The sequence below is a fragment of the Oryctolagus cuniculus genome, chromosome 10 (genome assembly GCF_964237555.1).
Source record: "Oryctolagus cuniculus chromosome 10, mOryCun1.1, whole genome shotgun sequence".
NCBI classification, from domain to species: Eukaryota; Metazoa; Chordata; class Mammalia; order Lagomorpha; family Leporidae; genus Oryctolagus; species Oryctolagus cuniculus.
In genome coordinates this window covers 102,713,900-102,720,771 of record NC_091441.1, presented here as the reverse complement: position 1 = coordinate 102,720,771, position 6,872 = coordinate 102,713,900, and the positions used below count along the sequence as shown (strand labels likewise).

Genomic DNA, 6,872 nt, shown 5'->3' with positions numbered 1-6,872 from the left:
GCACCAAAGTTAACTTTTAATTCATTTTCCCCAAATTTTGAGGTATCCTCAGAGGCTGTGGGGCATGAGGTAAAGGCACCACCTGGATGCTGGCATCCCACATGGGTGCCGGTTCAAGTCCTGGCTGCTCCCCTTCTGATCCAGCTCCTTGTTAATGCACCTGGGAAAGCAGCAGAGCATGAACCAAGTCCTTGGGCCCCTGCACCCACGTGGGAGGCCTGGAGGAGACTCCTGGCTCTGCACCAGCTCAGCACTGGCCATTACAGACATCAGGGGAGTGAATCTGCAGGAGGAAGACCTCTGTAACTCTTTCAAATAAGCAAGTCTTTTTTTAAAAAACACTAATAACAGTAGCAGCTATTGGTGGTGGATGACAGCTACTAACAAAACCCACCTGGTCATTCTCAATGTTTACATCGTCACCATCAAGGACTTGACCAGGAGTCAGCCAACTGCGGCCCAGGATTCGGCCTGAGCCCACCCCATTTTTGCCAACTTCCAGGAACACAGCCAGCCCTGTCACTGGCGCGGAGTCCGACTGCGCTCAGCCGTACGGCCCACAGAGCCTAAAGCCAAGTCCTTCACAGAAGAGGTTTTCGGACCCTGGCCCCACCCATCATGGCCTGCTGACCCAGGGAGCCAGCCCATGGGTACCTGCGCTGGTGGGTGACATCATTCGTTAGTCTGTGGGCTTGGCCCCCTCCGCCGGCTGATGTCTGTCCCGACATGCGCGGTCTCCACTGAGACAAGCCGAGCCCTCCTGCCCGTTGACCGTCTGCACCAGCAGGTGAGCTTGTAGGCATTCGCTTCTACGAGGATCCTGCAGTCACAGCCCACGGAGGTGTCGCATCTGCGGGTGGCGGTCAGGGCGATGACCCACAGCAGAAGATGCCCAGGGGAGCCGGCGAGGGCGCACTCAGAGGGCTGCCCCGCCCACCCTGCCTCGGCCATGCTGCGTCTCCCTTGGTGTCCCCCAGTCCCTGCCCTCCCCTCCCCAGAGTCCCAGACCCATGCTAGATGGACAAGCAAGCTCTGCCCGCGAGCCTCAGGTGCTCACTTCCTGGGCCATCCTCAGCTGCTCCACAGGACCCATGCCTGGGGGCGGGGTGGGGGGATGCATGCAGTCCTGTGATCTGGGGTCCGGTCCTGGCTTCACACGTGGTGCTCCGTGACCTTGAACACGTCACTTTAGCTCTCTGTGCCTCCAGGTCCTGGAAAACGGGTCAAGCTGCCCTCACCGAGGCTACGGGAAGAGCTAAGCAGAGTGCACAGACGCACTGGGCATCGGTGCAGGCTGCCGCGGATGCAAACTGCCGCCCACGACCCAAGCTTTTTAATAAACACGTTTCCACTCCAAGTCCTCTCCAAACGTCGGAGGGGAGGGCGTCTGGTGCAGCCGAGTGCCTGCCTCTGCTCCCTGCGAACGCACACCCTGGGAGGCTCACTGGATCCCTGCTGCCTAAGGAGCAGACCCGGATGGAGGTCCAGGCTCTGGGCTTTGGCCTGACCCGGCCTTGACTGGTGAGGGTATTTGGGAGAGCGAACTGGTAGATGGGAGCCTTTAAGTATTATCTTCCAAATAAGTGTCTGGCAGGTGGGGGGAGAGGTCCCTCCCTCAGCGGGCATTCATCTAGTAGCCCTGCCCCCGTGTCACTCACCTCGGTGTCCTGGGCATTGCGCCAGCCACTTCCCAACATTCCCCACGCTGCTCACTCCCTTGTCTCTTTAACACCACCACGCCTGTGAATTCAGGGTGGAAGAGGCGGAGGACACGTGAGAACTGCACCCTCAGTCTAACTCTGGCCCTGCCTCATCCATGGACCTGGGACACCCCCCGCCCCCAACACACACAGCACAAGCGCTCTAGGGCTTCGAGGTCTGGCCCTGGTCAGGGAGCAGGGCTCATCTGCCGCTCCAGCAGCACCCGGCTGCCATGGCCACTGTCCCCACCTGCATGGGTGCTGCGGGGACTCCCTGGGTGGGGACCCACGGGGCCCGCCTCGCCGGGGGAATCCAGGCCCCCTGCACAGACTGCTTTGGGCCAGCAGATGCTTTCCCCTTTTCCTTTGGACGCCCTTGGGGGCCCTCGTGCTCCTGGCCCTGGGTCCCACCTCCCCCGTGGCACAGCCTGGCTCCCTCCAGGCAGGGGAATGCACGCTGCCCGGGATGAGATTCACAGCAAACTCCAGCCTTGTTCCCAGCAGGGGCCTCGCGGGCATCTCCTTCAGGCACCTGCCCGGCCTTCCGTGGGGAGCTGTGGGGTGGCAGCCGCTGGGGCCGCTTGATCGGTCACACCTCAGCTGCAGCTTGGCTCTCACGTGCCATGCGGGGTCCCTTGATGGCTTGGATAACAACTCGCCGTCCCATCCATTCTCTGTTGGGCAAACTCCTTTGTTCTTAATACCAGGGCTCCTAACTCACAATCACCAATTCTATACAATTTTTTTTCCAAGTCACCTCAAGCCCAGCACCCTGCCTCTGTTTCCGCATTGGTACAGTGACTTCCCCCAACATTCCTGCAGCTGTAAGGGGCGACCATCTCACCTAGGAGTCAGCAACCGATAACCAAGTCAGCTAATCTCCCCAGGGTGCAGACCTTGGTACTGGGAGCTGCGTGTCCTCGGCCAACTCACTCCACCCTCTGAGCCTCAGCCTCCTGTAAACTTGGGGTACAACTGAGCCCATTTCAGAAGGTCAGTGCATGGGGTAGGGACCCCGAGACACCACCCTGTGATGACCGCTCTCGGTATTATCAGCATTTTCCTTGGGAATGGCAGCAACGAAGGGGCCAGCCCTGGTTTGGGGAAATCGTACCCAAACTCTCCCCATCTGCTTGGTTGTGTGCCCGAGACACACAGAGCCCACAGCCAGGTCAGGACAGCGACCCAGACGCAGAGCGCCCGTCCCCCAGCCGCACTCACCCCTGCTGAGCTCCCACAGTGAGCTGTCCCCTGCCTGCCAGCTGGCAGCCCACTTCATCTCGGCCTCCGTCCACACGTGGCGGTTCCTGTGGCAGGTGGACAACAGGCCCACCCACATAGGGACCAACGTCCCAGAACTGCTGGAGACCTGTTTATTGCAAGGGACCCCCCCAACGTTGTCCCCCGGGGGCTGGGGGGCCTTTGTCAGCACTGGCAAGAGAGGGGCCATTGCAAGCCCTAACTGCCCTATCTGGGAAGTCGCACAGGGCATCTGATGCAAGGGAGTGGGGGAAACCGCATCAGCCCCCACCCCACCGACGGCTCCCTATGACCTCGTGGCTTCCACCTCTGCGTGCAGTGAACTTGAGGCGGAACCGGCTCTCCGGGGTCTTCGTGGCTCCAGGGTTTGAGGCCCGACAGGCACCCAGGAATAAGCACTTGATGAGTAAGTGATCAATTTAGTAGTCATCACAGTCACTCCCTGTGCCGCAGACGGCCACCTGCTGGGACCCTGCCTTTGTGGATGGGCCATCGGCCAGTGCCTGAATTCTCAGGTTAATTCTTATTACCTGGCTCTGTTGGTTTTCTGGAACTTTACCATCTGCAAGTAATAGTTTTGCTGCCTCCTTTCCACCAGTTTCAAGTCTCGCCCCATCGGCCCCACCCTCATACCTGCCCTGGAAGTTCACAGTCACGTTTGAATGACAGCTATAGTAGGAACCAGCGTCCTTGCCTGGCCCCAGTCTCACTGGAATGCCCAGGGTGTGCACAGACATGCCCTGCCCTTCTGCCTTCTAATTTCTTTTTTTTTCCTGTGGTCATTTCTGGCTTGCAAGGGGCCTCTGCAGAGGAGATCCAAGATGCAGCAATACGGAGGGAGCTTACTCTTCTAGTCTAGGGGAACACAGTTTAAAAAAAACACTAGAGCTTGGGGCCGGCCCTCTGGCATAGTGGGTAAAGCTGTCGCCTCCAGTACCAGCATCCCATATGGGGGCTGGTTTGATTCCTGGCTGCTCCACTTTCCATCCAGCTCTCTGCTGTGGCCTGGGAAAGCAGTAGAAGATGGCCCAAGTTCTTGGGTCCCTGCACCCACATGGGAGACCCAGAAGAAGCTCCTGGCTCTGGATCAGCAGAGCTCTGGCCATTGTGGCCAACTGGGGAGTGAACCGGCCGATGGAAGACCTTTCTCTTCCTCTGCTTCTCTAACTCTGACTTTCAAACAATAAGTAAATCTTTTTAAAAAATTAAAGTATCTTAAAAAAAAAAACTAGATCACGTAGTCTCAGGGAACAGTTAAAGAGAAAATGGCTGAGTAAACTCCATGCAGATTAGAGGGACACCGTGGACCTATGTGCAGGGTGTGGACGTGCACATCTCAGGACCCCAGCAGCTGAGAGCCTCAGCACCAGGCTTGGAGAGTAAGGCAAGACCAGACTTCAGCAGCCCGGGACACTGGCGATAAGCTGTGGGAAGAGCCCGGCACGAGTCTGCTTGGAGCCCTGTGGGAGAGAGTGCACCTGCCAACCTAGAGCAGACGAAAGGGGACACTTTCTTTCTCCCCAACCACCATGCACCAGTGTCCTGTGACTGGCCGAGACAGCGGCACCATTTTGGATGTACTTAACAGCTGCGCCAGCTCATGTCTGTGTGCTCAGCAACCAGCCAAGTAGGAGATGCTGGAGTCTGGCTGGGAGAATTGACGGGGGGCTGGGTGCTCATGACTGTGGGAGGCTTGTGTGCCAGGACTATGAAGATACTGAGGCTGCATGTGAGGGCACAGGGTGTGGCTGGGGATTTGGGTAGTCACTGTGGGAGGCTCCACACACTCGGGGCTCCCCAAGTCTCTGGTGAGGGTCATCGCTGTGGGATCCATGCTGACACAGAAGACAGCATGGATCCTTTGTGGTAGTGCAGACAAATATTGTACTCGCTGGCTCTAAGGTGCAGACATTGGTCTCCTTTGAGGAGAGGAGGTGAGGGTGAGATTACACCAACAGAGCAGAACAATCCTCCCTCCGATTTACCAAGTCCACCTTGGGTGCCACCTTGCATACTCCCTTCACCCTGGAGTACTGCTTCCTGGCCACATCTACCACACACCTCTGGGTATTCACTAAAAAGCATCAACTCCACAAAGCTACAGAGGCACAGTCCAAAGAGAAAAGCCATCACAGGGCAAAAACAAAAAAGAAGCCAAGAAGTATCTCTACAAATGCCTAATAATAAACGTAGCAATCTAAGAAAGGAAACCAAGGAAGACAACACAACACCCCCAAGAGAACACAACACTTCAATACTAGAATGTGAAGATGAGGAGATCGAACAAACTCCCGACATGGAATTCAAAAAATTGATAGGATTGATTAGAAATAATCAGAAGCAAGTCCACCAACTAATGAAATTCATACGTGACATGAGAGAAAATTTCTCCCATGAAATTGAGATCTTAAAGAGAAAGCAAAACGAAATCTTAGAAATGAAGAATTCAGGGACTGGCGCTGTGGCGCAGTGGGTTACAGCCCCAGCCTGCAGTGCCAGCATCCCATATGGGCACTGGTTTGAGTCCCAGCTGCTCCACTTCCAATTCCACTCTCTGCTATGGCCTGGAAAAGTAGTAGAATATGGCCCAAGTCCTTGGGCCCCTGCACCTGCTTGGGAGACCTGGAGGAAGCTCCTGGCTCCTGACTTCGGATCAGTTCAACTCTGGCTGTTGTGGTCATTTGGGGAGTGAACCAGCGGATGGAAGACCTCTCTCTGTCTCAACCTCTCTCTTAACTCTTTCAAATAAATTCTGTAAAAAAAGAATGAAATAAAATAAAGTAACATTATTCATAACTCTTTTTTTTTTTTGACAGGCAGAGTGGACAGTGAGAGAGAGAGACAGAGAGAAAGGTCTTCCTTTTGCCATTGGTTCACCCTCCAGTGGCTGCCGCGGCCGGCGCACTGTGGCCAGCACACCGTGCTCATCCGATGGCAAGAGCCAGGTACTTATCCTGGTCTCCCATGGGGTGCAGGGCCCAAGCACTTGGGCCATCCTCCACTGCACTCCCTGGCCACAGCAGAGAGCTGGCCTGGAAGAGGGGCAACTGGGACAGAATCCGGGATTGAATAGATAAAATTTTTCACTGCATTTCTTATTTGAACAGACTCAGTGAAGCAGAAGAAAGAATATCCAAATTAGAGGGAAAAAAAATCACTGGAAATTTTACAGTCAGACAAAAAAAAAGAATTATAAAACTAACAGTGTGGGCCGGTGCCACGGCTCACTAGGCTAATCCTCCACCTGCGGCGCCGGCACCCCCGGCGTTCTAGTCCCGGTCGGGGCGCCAGATTCTGTCCCGGTTGCCCCTCTTCCAGTCCAGCTCTCTGCTGTAGCCCAGGAGGGCAGTGGAGGATGGCCCAAGTCCTTGGGCCCTGCAACCGCATGGCAGACCAGGAAGAAGCACCTGGCTCCTGCCTTCGGATCGGCGTAGCACGCTGGCTGTAGTAGCCATTTGGGGGGTGAACCAACAGAAGGAAGACCTTTCTCTGTCTCTGTCTCTCTCTCACTGTCTAACTCTGCCTGTCAAAAACGAAACAAAACAAACTAACAGTGTGAAGATCTCTGGGGTATTATCAAATAAACCAACATAGGAGTCTTAGGAGTCTGTGAAGGTGTGGAAAGAGGATGGACTAGAAGGCCTTTTTAGTGAAATCATTACAGGAAACTTCCCCAATTTGGATAAAGAAAGGGATGTCCACGTATAGGAAGCACATAGAACCCCTAACATATGACCAGAAAAGATCTTCCCCACGACACGTACTAGTCAAACCTTCCGCAGTAAAACATAAAAGATTCTAAAATGGGCACCAGAAAAACACCAGATGACTCTCAGAGGATCTCCAATTAGACTCGCAGCAGACTTCTCATCAGAAACCCTACAGGCTAGGAGAGAATGGCGAGATATACTC

General features: G+C 55.1%; 1 long non-coding RNA gene across 1 annotated transcript; it reads right to left on the bottom strand.

The window, feature by feature from the left end:
- LOC138844114 (uncharacterized) lies at positions 1–6,034 on the bottom strand. The gene is made up of 3 exons (XR_011379573.1): positions 1,659–6,034; positions 1,058–1,211; positions 1–850 (listed from the first exon to the last, which is right to left on the bottom strand). It is a non-coding gene; the product is annotated as an uncharacterized lncRNA (long non-coding RNA).
- Between the last annotated feature and the right edge of the window lie 838 nt (positions 6,035–6,872).